This window comes from Ranitomeya variabilis, chromosome 5 (assembly GCF_051348905.1).
Source record: "Ranitomeya variabilis isolate aRanVar5 chromosome 5, aRanVar5.hap1, whole genome shotgun sequence".
NCBI lineage: Eukaryota > Metazoa > Chordata > Amphibia > Anura > Dendrobatidae > Ranitomeya > Ranitomeya variabilis.
The window spans coordinates 392778902-392795279 of NC_135236.1; positions in this window are offsets into that span (position 1 = coordinate 392778902).

Here is a 16378-nt window from a genome sequence, read left to right on the forward strand (position 1 = left end):
GAGCCAAGAAAAGAAAATCTTCCCAGTGACTGGTTTCCCCAGGTAGGAGGCAGGCTTCCCCACGTCCTTCCTGCCTGGGAAAGAATTTCATCCAGTGCCTGGATCCTTTAGATAGTGGAGGCAGGCTTGAGACTAGAATTCAGAACTGTTCCCCTGCAGACCTTCAAACTAACATCTTCCAAGTTCTGGCAGGTAGCAGTTAGGCTACGTTCACATTTGCGGTCGGCGCCGCAGCGTCGCCGCATGCGTCATGCGCCCCTATATTTAACATGGGGGCGCATGGACATGCGTCGCACTTGCGCTTTGCGCCGCACGTGTCCCTGCGGCGCCCGCGTCCGGGCGCAGAGGACGCAGCAAGTTGCATTTTTGCTGCGTCCAAAATCAATGAAAAAAAAGGACGCATGCGGCGCAAAACGCAGCGTTGTGCATGCGTTTTGCTGTGTTTTTGTTTGTGTTGTGCGTTGCGGCGCCGACGCTGCGGCGCACAACGCAAATGTGAACGTAGCCTTAGCCCTGCAGGCACGAGATCTTGCTCTTTTATGGTGGCAGTGAAATACATTTTTCAGATTGCAGAACAATATCTTTTGTTGCTAACAGCATTGCATATAAAGGGAAAGGAAAACAGCAGAGCAGGTTCCAGAGTCAGAACCAGCTAAGACAAGGAGAATGGGTGTTAAACCAGACAATAATCCAACAGATTGTAGATCTGTTGTTCAGACAAGTATAGACCTGTTTGCAAAACAAAACAGGAAGGTGAGGGGGATTCTGCGCTCTATATCCAAATGAGAAACCCCTAGCAGTAGATTCTTTGCAGATTCCCTGGGACTTCGACCTGGCCTATGCTATTTCTCCATTGATGTTGGTTCCAGCAGTATTGAGGAAGGTCAGGGAGGAACAGACGAGAATTATTCTAGTAGCCCTGTTCTGGCGGAAAGAACACAATTGTGGAAAAATAAGAGGTCACCACCATAATAATTATTTACCCAGATAGGGTATACTCATATATATCCGCACTGGGACCAAAGAAATAGGACCATAGTGGACCAACTGCGACAATAGGGCAAATCAGCAGAGAACAAAAGCATCAAACAGTCCAGTTTATATAAATATGCAAAAATCTTTATTGATAGTAAAACCAATCATCTTATTCCCAATGTATTTTTCCAAAAACATTCTGTTCCACCACAGTCGCGACCGCTTCAAAATCATAACCTTGATGGATTGTAATTTATCGTTCCATTTAGAGTCCACCGGTTGCCGTGCATCCATCCCGCTATCATTAAAAACCTGGTCCATCTGATCAAGCCAAGAACGTTCCTTAGCTCTGTAGTCCATATTGAATTCCATGCTACCTGTGCATAACACAGCAAATGAAGTTAGAAAGAACACAATTGTGGAAAAATAAGAGGTCACCACCATAATAATTATTTACCCAGATAGGGTATACTCATATATATCCGCACTGGGACCAAAGAAATAGGACCATAGTGGACCAACTGCGACAATAGAGCAAATCAGCAGAGAACAAAAGCAGCAAACAGTCCAGTTTATATAAATATGCAAAAATCTTTATTGATAGTAAAACCAGGAAAAAACATGACAGAGGGAAACGATCCCCATGCAACCATCAGCATGCACCAAAAGGACAGGGGGCAGGTGACTACGTGATGTAAATAACCACTTACTAACCAACATAGATATCTCACAAAGAAGTAGGGAAATGCGCCGGACTACTTGATATAACTACACATAATGGACCTAAAGCCCAAGAGGGTAACTAAGAAGCCTGACACATAAATAGTATATTATGTACATACCGGTTAGTGTGAAGATATATCAAAATGGACTGGCACCTCACCCCCGTCCACCCCGAGTTGCGTTTCGGCAGATGCCTTTCTCAAGGGGTACAGCGGTATAGTGCTGGGTTTAATATATATATAAGGGAAGGGGCACACAATAATTAATGGACTAACCAATAACATCGGACTACCTCCTAAATCCGCTCCCAGTGCACCTGAACGCCACACAACAGAAAACACATGGGGCCCCATGTGCTCCCGAAATGATGGTGCCGAGGGCAGAGGAAGCAGTTCCGGAATCTAATGCAGGCATATAGTCTATGCGCTTGCGCACATCGCGCCATTCTGCCATCTTATTGAAGGCCATAACAAAATACACTATGCGGCCATATTGTTGTAGTCTGGCATGCGCAGATGAAACCTGCGCCGCCATATAAAAGAGGGCTACAACTACAATAATAACGGCAGCCATGTTTATGTAGTCCGACATGCGCAGTAAAGACTACAGCGCAACTAATGGGGACAAACAACTGGTCAGCAGAATACAAGGACTTAATAAGGTAAAAAGAAGGAACAAATCAATAGCCCATTAACTAGCCATATAACAGCGCGTAATATAATTAAAAAAACAATAAAAATAATAAGAAAAAGAAAAGAAAGGACAAAAATCAGAAAACATACGGTAAACAGTATATACAATATATCCGTTAATGTATGGCTAAGCTCATCCCAACATTTGAGGAAATTATCCCTAGATGAAAATGATCATTTCTTAATATAGAAACACAGTTCAACAATAACGGGTACAGAAATGGCCGAAGTCCATAGTAATCTAACTTTGTAGATGTATATACATATGGGAATGAGTACAAGTATAGTCCAAATGGATTTCTTCGACCAACCTGGTCACGAACTGCTTGTTAGTTCCACATTTCAAAGATGTATATAGGATCCGTATAGATAGTAGACATATTTCCAGAGGGATAGCCACATAGTCGTCCTTTATGTGCCACAAACATCAATACTGAAAATAAAATTACACCCATTAAAATCAGATTAAAAACAAATGCATGCGGAAGTATATACAAAGAGATACAGCACAAACAACCAGTGAACTACAAAAATGGGGCGAATGAAATATTTTCATTTAAACCCTCCGGATGGATAGTCCGGAGGCGCCAAATCCATTGTGTCTCCAGTCTACCCAGCCTTTTAGAGAGTTGACCCCCCCCTGATGTTTATTCTTAGGGTATCAATACCCCTAACCCTTAGCAATGATGCATTACAGCCGTGGAACTCCTTGAAATGTCTAGGTAATGTGTCAAGCTTAGATACATCCGCGTGGCCACAGGCCGCCTGTATCCCCAGGACATGCTCCCTAATGCGGACCTTCATTTGACGAGTGGTTAATCCCACGTAGATCAGTCCGCATGGGCAGGTAGCATAATCACATATCGTGTAACACACGTGATATGTGATCTAAAGGAATATGTCCTGGTACCCCTTGAATCAGTAAATGTGTCACAGATATCCACATTGGGGCAGGCGACACAGCGGCCACACGGATAGCATCCAGACCTGGGAGTGGATCTCTCCAGGAAAGTTGGGGGATGTTGGCTCACATAATGGCTTTGTACCAAACAATCCCGGAGATTCCTAGCACGCCTGAATGTCATTACGGGTCGGGTGGGGAGGAATATCCCAATAATCGGGTCCACCTTTAAAATAGGCCATGCTTTCTCCAGTGACCGGCGTATCTGATCAGATTGGCTGCTGAAGATGGTAATAAATCTAGTTTTCCCGCTCCCATCTGGGGAGATCGTATAGGGGGTGCCAGTCCATTTTGATATATCTTAACACTAACCGGTATGTACATAATATACTATTTATGTGTCAGGCTTCTTAGTTACCCTCTTGGGCTTTAGGTCCATTATGTGTAGTTATATCAAGTAGTCCGGCGCATTTCCCTACTTCTTTCTGAGATATCTATGTTGGTTAGTAAGTGGTTATTTACATCACGTAGTCACCTGCCCCCTGTCCTTTTGGTGCATGCTGATGGTTGCATGGGGATCGTTTCCCTCTGTCATGTTTTTTCCTGGTTTTACGATCAATAAAGATTTTTGCATATTTATATAAACTGGACTGTTTGCTGCTTTTGTTCTCTGCTGATTAGCCCTGTTCTGGCCCAAGAGCCCCTGGTTTTCATTGATAAGAATGATGTCCATATCATATCCATGTCTCCTGCCAGAAATCCCGGATCTACTCAGTCGGGGTACAGTTTTCCATCTAAAAGAGACAGGCCTTCACTTGACAGCCTTGAATTTGAGAGGGCATTATTGACTCGGAGAGGCTTTTCACCAAATTTGGTATCTATTTAGCTTAAAAGCAGAAAATTAGTGACAACTAAAATATATGGTAGAACCTGGGCAAGGTTCTTGTCTACTTTGGGGGAAAGTTTGGGTAATGAAATACCATGCCATATTAAAAGAAGGGTATGGAACTAGGCCTACCCACTATAGAACTCTGAGGGTATGTGCACACGTTGTGGATTTTGCTGCGGATTTTTCCGCAGCGGATTTGGAAAATCCGCAGTGCAAAACCACTGCGGTTTTCACTGCGGATTTTCACGCGGTTTCTTCTGCGGATTCCTCTGCGGGTTTTCAACTGCACTTTCCTATTGGTGCAGGTTGAAAACCGCTGCGGAATCCGCAGAAAGAAGTGACATGCTACTTCTTTTTTTCCGCAGCGTTTCCGCGCGGAATTTTCCGCAGCATGTGCACTGCGGTTTTTGTTTTCCATTGGTTAACATTGTACTGTACACCGCATGGAAAACCAGCGTCAAATCCGCTGCGGATCCGCAGCTAAATCCGCAACGCGTGCACATAGCCTTAGGCTATGTTCACACGTTGCAGTTTTTGCTGCGGATCCGCAGCGGATTTGACGCTGCGGATCCGCAGCAGTTTTCCATGCGGTGTACAGTACAATGTTAACCTATGGAAAACAAAAACCGCAGTGCACATGCTGCGGCAAATTCCGCGCGGAAATGCTGCGGATTAAAAGAAGTAGCATGTCACTTCTTTGTGCGGATTCCGCAGCGGTTTTCAACCAGCACCAATAGGAAAGTGCAGTTGAAAACCCGCAGAGGAATCCGCAGAAGAAACCGCGTGAAAATCCGCAGGGAAAAACCGCAGTGGTTTTGCACTGCAGATTTTCCAAATCCGCTGCGGAAAAATCCGCAGCAGAATCCGCAACGTGTGCACATACCCTCAAAGTGCAGCCCTAGGAGCCTTGTACAACTATAACCTTATAGATGGATTATTAGATTTATCAGAGCCTGTGATAGATCCATACTAATCCCTAGCCCAAGAATATCTCCTGGAATTTGAATTTGGTTCTAGAAGCATTACCTTAACTCCCTTTTGAACCATTACAAGGGTTGCCAGTCAAGATTCTCGCCTTTTTAAAAACAGTAGTGTTATTGACATTAATTTTGACCCTTAGGGTCAGTACGTACACACCCTTTCAGACATATAAGCCCTGACGGTAAACCATCTGTTTACACTGATTTTTAAGAGTAAGATAGACTGGGTCTGGTCTTTAAGACGATCTTCCAAAAGTGGCCACAAAATTTCAGAGAAAGCTGGATATTATTCTCCCCTCCTTTTTAATGGTCCTAAGAATGCTGAAGAAGAGTAGCTTCACACGCTAGAGGTTAGGTGAGTTCCGGTAGATTACTTGTCAGTGACAAAATGGTGGCGCAAGAGTGAGGCCTTGTTTGTTTCCTTCCAGAGATCTAGGACAGGCCTCAAGGTGACAAGGGGTACCCTAGCTAGATGGATTAGTGAGGCCATTAGGTTATCCTAGTACTCTAGTAATGTGTCAGTTCCAGAGAACTTAAAAGCTCATTCTACTCGGGCAGTCGCGACCTCTTGGACAGAGTAGGGGGAGGTGTCTATAAACCAGGTATGTAAGGAAGCAACACGGTCCTCTCCTTCCACCTTCTATAAACACTATAGGCTTGATCTGTCACCGCCTGCTGATCTATCCTTTGGGAGAAAGGTTTTACAAATGGTGATCCCTTCCTAAGGTGATTGATTCTATATACATTTCTCAGGTGGTGCTGTCATGGGAGAAGTGGAAAATGCTAGTTACTTAGGCTAGGTTCACATTGCGTTAATGGGTTAACGCTAACGGACTGCGTTGCACGGCGAAAATGTCGCAATTAACGCCGTGCAACGGGTCCGTTAGCGCACCCATTGACCGCAATGTTATTTTTGCCTGTAGCGCATCGCTAGCGCATGCCATTTTCGGCACGCGCTAGCGATGTGCCATTCTTTTGTGACGGACCTCGGACGCTGCTCTGCGCTAGCGGGGACGGCGAACATGGACCCTAGAGAAACATTGCGTTAGCGCAATCCGCTAAAACGGATTACCCTAACGCAATGTGAACCTAGCCTTACATGTAATGGGTTCTTCCAGAGCCCATGACAGCACTCCTATCTCTCCCTATATCACTGTTGGTGTGCACTACTTTGTTTGGTTGTGTAATTAGAAGTTGTGATGTTTGGTTGGTGATGGTTTGTACATATAACTGTCTGGAGGTCGTCTCATGCTCTGTAACTAGTGTTGAGCATTCCGATACCGCAAGTATCGGGTATCGGCCGATACTTGCGGTATCGGAATTCCGATACCGAGATCCGAGATCCCAGTGTATGGTTCCCAGGGTCTGAAGGAGAGGAAACTCTCCTTCAGGCCCTGGGATCCATACCCATGTAAAAAATAAAGAATTAAAATAAAAAATAGGGATATACTCACCCTCTGACGCGCCCTGGTAGTAACCGGCAGCCTGCTTTGCTTAAAATGAGCGCGTTCAGCACCTTCCATGACGTCACGGCTTCTGATTGGTCGCGTGCCGCTCATGTGACCGCCACGCGACCAATCACAAGCCGTGACGTCATTCTCAGGTCCTAAATTCCTAATTCTAGGAATTTAGGACCTGAGAATGACGTCACGGCTTGTGATTGGTCGCCTTGCGGTCACATGAGCGGCACGCGACCAATCAGAAGCCGTGACGTCATGGAAGGCCCTAAACGCGCTCATTTTAAGCAAAGAAGGCTGCCGGTTAACAGCGGTGAGGTGCAGGGGCCTCCGGAGAGGTGAGTATATCAATATTTTTTATTTTAATTCTTTATTTTACACATTAATATGGATCCCAGGGCCTGAAGGAGAGTTTCCTCTCCTTCAGACCCTGGGAACCATACAGGATACCTTCCGATACTTGGTGTCCCATTGACTTGTATTGGTATCAGGTATCGGTATCGGTGATATCCGATACTTTTCGGGTATCGGCCGATACTATCCGATACCGATACTTTCAAGTATCGGACGGTATCGCTCAACACTATCTGTTACCCAACTGATGAACTTTTATTTAGTAGGCTTCCTGTCCTTGATGGGCAGATCCCCTCTTTCTGGTGGTGCTGTCATGGGCTCCCGAAAATCCCGTTACTGGTAAGTAACTAAGATTTTAAACGGCCCGGAGCAAAACAGTAACAATGCAGTGACATGTCAAGAATCTGCATAACTAGCCATATGCTAAATAGTTGCAAGTCAAATTTATGTGTGAAATAGCCAAGATGATTGTGATGAACCCGCACCTCGCCACCCCACTAAACAGCACTATTACATCATCAGAGGCATCACGTGGTAAGGTCTTCTCACTTGCACCAATGTGACATTTTGCACTCCTTGGGGACACGTAATGTCAGCTTGGCACAGCTTTACACAGACACCCCCTGTCCACATGGGCCCAGGGAGGCACAGGGAGTGAGAGGATGTGGCCCACGCATTCGCTGATGTTGCACCACACTTACATTCCTTACAAGCAAAGAGGCCACTTTCACTAGCACCAGTGAAACAGAGCGCTGCCAGCGTGGTAGGACTGACACCAGTTCCTCATTAGATATAACCCAGGTCCATTAATTAGATTATATCAGGCACTTTAACATGTAAGGTTACAGCCGAGAATTTGTGGATCAAGATAAGAGCAACCCAAGGTTAAATTATATATTTCCTTATCTCCTTATAAAATTCCCCTCTGACTGGAAAAAGGAGTTATGCAGAGTGAGCTCCACAAGAGGTCATGATGTATGACTTGAATACTAGGTGGTGTGGCTGGACCACCTGCTGAGCTAGGTGTCCTGTGACAGCTACACATGCTGAAGGAGGATTGCAAGTAAACCCCCCATATTCCTCACACCTCCCCTTTTAGAGGGCGCTAGGGAGGCAGCACTTTCCGGTGTTGCCCTGCATGCCCGTCCACATCCTTCCTTTGTTGAGATAACCCATCATTGTTACCGTGGTTAGAGCCCTTCTTGTGTTGAATGCCAAAGTGGTACTGCTGGAGCACAATTCTCCAGCGTAGCAATCTCCTATTCTTTCCAGGGATGGTGTGTAAGCAGCTGAGGTGGTTGTGGTCCGTTTCCACAGTGAATTGGCGAATTGCCAAATTTCAGTTTTTTTCATAAATGCCAGTTATGTTGAAGAAATTTTACCACTAACATGAAGTACAATATGTCACAAAAAGTCTTATAATCAGTGGGATATGTTGAAGCATTCCAGAGCAATAACCTCATAAAGTGAGTGTTCAGAATTGTAAAAATTGGCTGTCATTAAGTACCAAATTGGCTCTGTCACCAAGACCACCTGCTCTGCACTCATTACCTGTGTTAATTGCACCTGTTCGAATGTGTTACCTCTATAAAAGACACCTGTCCACACAATCAAACTCCATCATCTCCACCATGTTCAAGACCAAAGAGCTGTGTAGGGACAAAATTGTAGACCTGCACAAGACTGGGATGGGCTACAGGAAAATAGGTAAACAGCTTGGTCAGAAGGCAATAACTGTTGGCACAATTATTAGAAAATGGAAGTAACACAAGATGACTGGGCCTCTGCACGAACTCGCCTTGTGGTGTAAGGACGATTCTGAGAAAGGTCCGGAATCAGCCCAGAGCTAAACATTAGGACCAGGTCAATGTCTGGAAAAGTGCTGGGACCACCAGTCTCAAACATTCCTGATAGTTACAGACTACACCATCATGGATTATAATGCTGCTGTGCACGCAAGGTCCTCTTGCTCATGCCAGTACATATACAGGCCTGTTTAGGGAACTTCAATGACAATCTGGATGATCCAAATGAGGCATGGGAGAAGGTCATGTGGTCAGATGAGACCAAAATAGAACTCTTTCTTGTATCAAGTAAACAGAGGGTGAAGAAGGATGAGTACAACCCCAAGAACACACTCCCAATCGTAAAGCATGCTTTGAGAAATATGGTTTGGGGGTGCTTTTCTGCAATGGGAATAGGATGACTGCACCATATTGAAAGAAAGATGAATGAGGTAATGTATTGTCAGATTTTGGCCAACAACCTCATTAAGTAAGAGCATCGAAGATAGATCTTGGCTGGATCTTCCAGCATGACAATGACACGAAACACCGCCAGGGCAACTAAGGAGTGGCTCCATAACAAGCATTTCAAAGTCATGGAGTGGCCTAGCCAGTCTCCAGCCCTGAACACAATAGAAAATCTTTGAGCTAAAACTCATTGTTGTCCAGTGACAGCTCCAATAACTGAAAGATCTGGAAAAGGGCTGTATGTAGGAGTAGGCCAAAATCCCTGCTTCCAGCATGCTTGCCAGCTCCACCCAGTCTTCCACATGGTACAGACTCATCACTCCAGAGTCTGGATCACTTAATCCTCACACTGATCCACAGTTGGGTCAGTGACTTCATCCACCATCTCATCTTCCGCTGCCGCACCTGGTGACTTAACAATAAACTGACATCAGCAACTATGTCTCATCATCTATCTGCTTAGACAAAATTTGTTGTTCCCCACCATCATCTTGTGACCGTGGTTGCTCTAAACTTTTTCCACCAAAGAGCATGTCCTTCTGTCCCTCTTGAAATGTGTACCCTAAGAGGTCACAATCAAGAAATGATAATGTAAAGAGCTTCTCAAAGTATCCTAGTGTAGGATCACTGGTTTCGTGGAACTTGACATGACAGGAGGATCAGGGTGAGGAATAAGTGATCCAGAGTCTTGGGTGGTGAGCCTGAACCGTGTAGAAGACTGGGACGTGCTAGCAAGCATGCTAGAAGTATTATCTGCTATCCAGCTGACCACCTGTTCGCACTGGTGTGGCTTCAGAAGTGGACTCCCATGCCTCTGTGCTTGCTGTTTGGAAGGCTACAAATGCTATATACGCTAAGCGAGACTGTTGGGCAGAGCGAGTGCTGCATTTTAAGTGCAGGGTGCAGGTAAGCGCATAGTTAAACACTTCTAGTTAAACACAAGAGCATTGTTTAGTGTTTTCTGCTTTTATCTGTATTGTTTATTTCCATGAAGTATGTGTTCCATTGACAATGCTACCAGGTGTACATCTTGTGAGATATATGCATGTTTTGAACAGCCGTTTGAGGGTGAGTAAATCTCTTCTCGATGTCAGTGAGTCACATGTTTGGAAGCCCAGATAATAGATCTAAGTGTGCAGCTTGCAACATTGCCTTGCGCAGGCGTGTACTCCGGAGGACAGAGAATGAACTTCAATCCAATATTGCAGCCAGCATGCAGCCAGCGGGTAAGGAAAGGGTGAATCAAACACCCGAAAACCCCGCCCATATGACCCAAAACTGGTCCCGCCAAATTCAGGTGACAGATTCCCTTTAAACTAGGATTTGTGGGGATAGAGGGTAGATATGTTTAAAAAGGGATAGAGTAGACAGAGTGAAACAGTGGGGGTTAATGAGTATTTAGGGGGGCTGGGATAAGCAAGGAACATAAAGTTGAGGAGTGATAAATGTACTAATGGCATTAAATGTCTGCTGGCAAATGCAAGAAGTCTTTCAAACAAAATGAATGAATTGCAGTCTCTTATGCTACAGAATACGATGTGGTGGGCACTACAGAAATCTGGCTTGACGAAAGCCATGACTGGGTGACAAACGTTAAATCCAATTTAAGACCTGTGCCCAATGATGACTTTGGGGGTAGCTGTGACAATGTAGAGTCATTATATAGGTTAATGTACATGGGGATTGCAATAATGGAAAGCTGCTAATTGGAGTTGCTACAAGCCTCCTAATATAGCTGAACAGGTAGAGGAGGTAGAGGATGAAATAATAATAGGGTCCTTTTTATTATGGGAGATTTTAGCTATCTAGACATTCAATGGGACATAGAATATTCTGGTTGTGCTAAAAGCTGTAAGTTCTTTTCCGCAATTCAAGACAATTACTTCTCTCAGCTGGTAGGTGAACCAACCAGGGGAGATAATCTACTGGAACTGATTATGTCAAATACACCCGTTATAATTTCAGATCTAGAGGTCAAGGAGCATTTGGGATGCAGTAACCATAATATGGTAAGTTTCAATGTAATTTTCAATCATACATTCAAAAGAGGAAATGCAAAAACCTGGAACTTTAGGAAAGCTGACTTCAACAAATTAAGGGATGAGCTTAATTGCGTAGACTGAGACCATGTTATGGTAACTGGAGATACTGAACATAATAGGGGCATGTTTAGGAAAATACTACTAAAATCCTGTAGAAAATGTATACAATCTGGCAATAAAATGTCCAGGAATAAAAAGAAACCATTACACTGGTCAACACAAAAAAAATCGACAAACGTAATATGTCTGTTTTATGGAGTTTGATGTGCTGATTATTGATGAGCGAGTATACTCGTTACTCGAGATTTCCCGAGCACGCTCGGGTGTCCTCAGAGTATTTTTTTAGTGCTCGGAGATTTAGTTTTCATCGCCGCAGATGAATGATTTACATCTGTTAGCCAGCTTGATTACAAGTGGGGATTCCCGCTGGCTAGCAGCTGTAAATCATGCAGCTGCGTCAACAAAAACTAAATCTCCGAGCACTTACAAATACTCGGAGACCCCCCCCCCCCGAGCATGCTCGGGAAATCTCGAGCAATGAGTGTACTCGCTCATCACTAGTGCTTATTCCAAAAATATGCTTAGTTTTGCCCTATCACATAAAGTTTCAGAGATAGAAGTATTTTTGTTATTACTTTATTTCTGCATTTTCAATGTATAGTTTTTCCTATGTTATTCCCATTTGTTTACCTGTCTTAATTGTGAATTTTCGTACAGGGACATCAGTAAAGGTTTTAGTGAGTTTTTTATGGAAAGGAGTATTGACTGTGCAGTCAACCAATGACTGCTTCTTGGAAAGTCACATGTTATGGTGAGGAGCTGTTATGAGGCGGTAAGATTTGAGTTAGTCAGAAAAGGATGGTGATGGCGGCAAGGACTGGTATGTGAGACTCTTACAGGAGACAGGTCTCTACAGTGATCTGAGCCCTGCCACATGGAGATACTGGAAGGCAGCGGACAGCCGCCATTGTGACAGGATTTTCACTGCATTTCAGGTAGGGCAAGTTGCCTCACCGGGAAGAAAACAGCTCAGCCACTGAGGTGTAACTGAGTGAGGGTCTCCACAGAGAAAGAACCTGAAAGCGGCCAATATCGCACTGAGAAACTGCTTGTCTGCAAATGTTCACCTGTAGGGAATAGGCTGACCCGTTTACCTCACAACTGTACACTCACCGGCCACTTTATTAGGTACACCTGTCCAACTTCTTGTTAACACTTAATTTCTAATCAGCCAATCACATGGCGGCAACTCAGTGCATTTAGGCATGTAGACATGGTCAAGACAATCTCCTGCAGTTCAAACCGAGCATCAGTATGGGGAAGAAAGGTGATTTGAGTGCCTTTGAACGTGGCATGGTTGTTGGTGCCAGAAGGGCTGGTCTGAGTATTTCAGAAACTGCTGATCTACTGGGATTTTCACGCACAACCATCTCTAGGGTTTACAGAGAATGGTCCGAAAAAGAAAAAAAATCCAGTGAGCGGCAGTTCAGTGGGTGGAAATGCCTTGTTGATGCCAGAGGTCAGAGGAGAATGGGCAGACTGGTTCGAGCTGATAGAAAGGCAACAGTGACTCAAATCGCCACCCGTTACAACCAAGGTAGGCCTAAGAGCATCTCTGAATGCACAGTGCGTCGAACTTTGAGGCAGATGGGCTACAGCAGCAGAAGACCACACCGGGTACCACTCCTTTCAGCTAAGAACAGGAAACTGAGGCTACAATTTGTACAAGCTCATCGAAATTGGACAGTAGAAGATTGGAAAAACGTTGCTTGGTCTGATGAGTCTCGATTTCTGCTGCGACATTCGGATGGTAGGGTCAGAATTTGGCGTAAACAACATGAAAGCATGGATCCATCCTGCCTTGTATGGAGCATCTTTGGGATGTGCAGCCGACAAATCTGCGGCAACTGTGTGATGCCATCATGTCAATATGGACCAAAATCTCTGAGGAATGCTTCCAGCACCTTGTTGAATCTATGCCACGAAGAATTGAGGCAGTTCTGAAGGCAAAAGGGGGTCCAACCCGTTACTAGCATGGTGTACCTAATAAAGTGGCCGGTGAGTGTATATAGTTATCTACCAGAGTGCCTCCAGTAAAATCAGTTCTAAATACAAGCTGCCTCTGTCATCTCTGGGAAAATATCTACATATAGTCGGTCGGCTCATCGCATTTGTTTTTAGTTTCTCTCCACCATTGAACTGAACTTACCCTGTGTGATCAGATTTAAAGGAGGAAAATGCCCCAACAGTGTAACAATCATCCAAACAGATTTTGCTATGTGTGTGGTTCTTTTACACCAATAGGCCAAGTATGTTCAATCACTTATGATATTAAAAAGATGTACCAGATGTACTTTAAGTGTCCACTTGGTGATCAAGACAAAAGTTGGGCCCCTTAAGTGACATGGTCAGCTTATGGTCTTCGTGACTGGTTGAATATGAGGAAAGTGGCTATGCAATTTGCTGTTCCCATAATTTGGAGAGAACCCAAAAATCATAGTGATGACTAGTGTTGAGCATTCCGATACCGCAAGTATCGGGTATCGGACGATATTTGCTGTATCGGAATTCCGATACCGAGTTCCGATATTTTTGTGGTATCGGAAATCAGAATCGGAAGTTCCCAGTGTATGGTTCCCAGGGTCTGGAGGAGAGGAGACTCTCCTTCAGGCCCTGGGATCCATATTCATGTAAAAAATAAAGAATTAAAATAAAAAATATGGATATACTCACCCCTCCGGCGGCCCCTGGACCTTACCGATGTAACCGGCAGCCTCCGTTCCAAAGAATGAGGAGTTTAGGACCTGCGATGACTTCGCGGCTTGTGATTGGTCGCGTGAGCGGTCACATGAGCGGTCACGCGACCAATCACAAGCCGCGACGTCATCGAAGGTCCTAAACGCTTTACTCAACATGAATGAAATGATCTCATCAGAGACCTTTCATTGTCAAAAGATAAAGCTGAACTTCTTGCATCTAGGTTGAAACAGAAGAACCTTCGTCATGATGGTGTCAAAGAGTGTTATTGCCGAAACAGAAGTAACACTTTAACACAATTTTCCAGGACGTCCCCCTGACAGCACTCTGGAGGACGTCCTTCCTCCTCCTTGCAGGGACAGGAAAAACAACAGGAGAGGTTAAAAGGTCCCTCCTTCAGTGTTTTTCCTGTCCCTGCATGGCTCTCTGCTCAGGTGCCATGTGGGAGAAGAGGCGCCGGCGCCAGGAAGGAGCAGGGACGGGAACCCACATGCTCAATGAGCATGGAGAGGTCAGCAGAACCTCCGGAGGCAGCCAACCAGCGTGTGTTCCACTGCGTGGAACGCGGAAGTAAGTGATTAGAATGGCCGTAGCATCATTTCCGGTGACATCAGCAGACGTAATTTCCGGGGACGGTGGCGACCTAGCAGGCGTTCCATGGTGTGGAGCACAGAAATAGCCATAATAATTGAGCGCTGATCCGTGCGTTAGCAGCGCATAGTCGTCCAGCGTTCCACAGGAGGAGCGGCGGGCGCCAAATTTGAATTAGGTCGTGCAGACTTCCGACCACAGGGATTTGTGGTAACTCAGTCCAGAGTCACGAGGGGGCGCAGGGGCTGGAGCAGAGGTTCTACAATGCCGGAGACAAAGGGTGAGTGCAGCGGTGCTGCTATATCCTCTTGTCAGGGGATGTCACATTTACCCAGGCCTGATGGCTGTTTTTTTAACAGACGATATGGAACTCAGGAGTGAGGAGGCGGGGGTAAGTGCGCATAGCGCAGATGCACCTACTCACATATTCCTAGACACTAAGCAGTACCTATTCTTATGCTTAGGATAAGGAGGTCCCGCAGACACCACTCCCAACGACAAAAAAGTCAGGCAAGGCCATATGTCATGTAAAACTGCCAGAAGCATATAAAAAAGATCTTTGCACATCCTGTATCTCTAAGGCCGGCCTCACACTTGGCGTAAGACAATACGCCACGTATTATACGTCCGTACTACGGCCCTAATACGGAGAAATGTCCCCAAAATATTGATCCGTAGGCAGGGTGTGTCAGCATATTTTGCGCATGGCATCCTCCGTATGTAATCCGTATGGCATCCGTACTGCGAGATTTTCTCGCAGGCTTGCAAAACTGACATCTAATGGATTTATGTGCTCAAATGTTCGGGAAAACGTATATACAGTATGTATATATATATATATGTCATTGAGACACATATATATATATTCTGTATTTAGATTTCATTCAGCGCGATCTCTGTGAAAAGCCGGTAATTCAATTGCCGGCTTCTCATTTCTCCTGCACAAACCCGACAGGATATGAGACATGGTTTTCATACAGTAAACGATCTCACATCCCCTTTTTTTTTGCATATTCCACACTACTAATGTTAGTAGTGTGTATGTGCAAAATTTCAGCGCTGTAGCTGCTGAAATAAAGGGTTAAATGGCGGAAAAAATTGGCGTGAGCTCCCGCGCAATTTTCTCCGCCAGAATGGTAAAGCCAGTGACTGAGGGCAGATATTAATAGCCAGGAGAAGGTCCATGGTTATTGGCCCCCCGTGGCTACAAACATCTGCCCCCAGCCACCCCAGAAAAGGCACATCTGGAAGATGCGCCTATTCTGGCACTTGGCCACTCTCTTCCCACTCCCTGTAGCGGTGGGACATGGGGTAATGAAGGGTTAATGCCACCTTGCTATTGTAAGGTGACATTAAGCCAGATTAATAATGGAGAGGCGTCAATTATGACACCTATCCATTATTAATCCAATTGTTTGAAAGGGTTAAAAAACACACACACACATGATTTAAAAGTATTTTAATGAAATAAACACAGCGGTTGTTGTAATAATTTATTGTTCTCTCAATACGCCCTGGTCCTGCCTTGGCGCCAATTCCGCCTCCCGTACATTTTTCCTCCTCTTCCCCTACTACCGAGGGACATCAAAAAGATCAGGGCAGAGGGGGTACCAGTGATTCTCGTCGCGCCGGACTGGCCGCGTCGGGCGTGGTACGCCGAACTGGTTCAGCTGGTAGCCGACGTCCCCTGGCGTCTTCCAGATCACGCGGATCTTCTTTCACAAGGCCCGATTTACCACCAGAACTCAAGGGCCCTGTCTTTGAC